This window comes from Solanum dulcamara, chromosome 2, assembly GCF_947179165.1.
Source record: "Solanum dulcamara chromosome 2, daSolDulc1.2, whole genome shotgun sequence".
NCBI classification, from domain to species: domain Eukaryota; kingdom Viridiplantae; phylum Streptophyta; class Magnoliopsida; order Solanales; family Solanaceae; genus Solanum; species Solanum dulcamara.
The window spans coordinates 72493391-72494335 of record NC_077238.1 but is presented as its reverse complement, the minus strand read 5'-3'; the positions used below and the strand labels follow the sequence as shown (position 1 = coordinate 72494335).

General features: G+C 37.7%; 1 long non-coding RNA gene across 1 annotated transcript; it reads right to left on the bottom strand.

The window, feature by feature from the left end:
- LOC129880697 (uncharacterized) lies at positions 1–519 on the bottom strand. Its single transcript, XR_008765474.1, has 2 exons — positions 296–519; positions 1–231 (listed from the first exon to the last, which is right to left on the bottom strand). It is a non-coding gene; the product is annotated as an uncharacterized LOC129880697 (long non-coding RNA).
- Positions 520–945: the final 426 nt, after the last annotated feature.

Here is a 945-nt window from a genome sequence, read left to right as displayed (position 1 = left end):
AAAGGGATGCTTAGATATTCAAATCATAAACATGGGTCTAATAACAAAGGTTTTTACACTGCAAGGAGACAAAATAAGCTACTGAGCTTTAACTATGGTAGCTTAAAAAGGGAGTCTTTATCAAAAGTAGGGGCCGTGGGAGCCAGATCAAGAAATATGGCAAGACATTTGAGACTGGAACTCACCGGAAGAATAGCAGGGACATTAACAACCCCTCAGAAGGACCTACATCTAAAATACAAGGTTTTAGCAGCAAGAAGAGTACAGAAAATAAAAGGAAGGAGTGAGTTCTTACATGATGTTGCACGCAAATGTTCAACTCAGCTCCCATATGAGACCCTTAGGATCCAAAGCTCCCACTGGAGGACAACAATAAAAACAATGGTCACCTTTACGGGCAATTTCAAGATGCAGAAGCACTCAGAAGTGCCGATTGACATGGTCTCTCAGAGTATACATTACAAGATGGAGAACATGAGAGCAACAATTAGGAAACCCTATATGAGGGTGGTTGTTTTCTTTTAGTTGGTTCGAAAATGTATATGGATTGGGCCTATCTTAACAATGCTTTATTTGTATGGAAAATTACGCGATATGACAAACTTTACTAGTATAGTATGCATTTAGGATATAATTTAAAAATAATTATGGCTCGCAGCAAATATAGCTATCTATTTACGCGGTACGACAAATCTCACTTGCCAGATATACAAATATATATGTATATCAGTTACCATTATACATTTTTTTGATAAATATACATATACAATTCGACAGATATACAATTCTCCTCTCGCTCACCTCTCTCCTTCCTTTCTCGATCTCGCTCTCCTCTCTCCTCCCTCTCTCATCTCGCTTGCCTCTCTCCTTCTCTCTCTCAATCTCGCTTTTCAGATATACAAACGCATATGTATACCAGTTATATATATATACAATATTTTGACA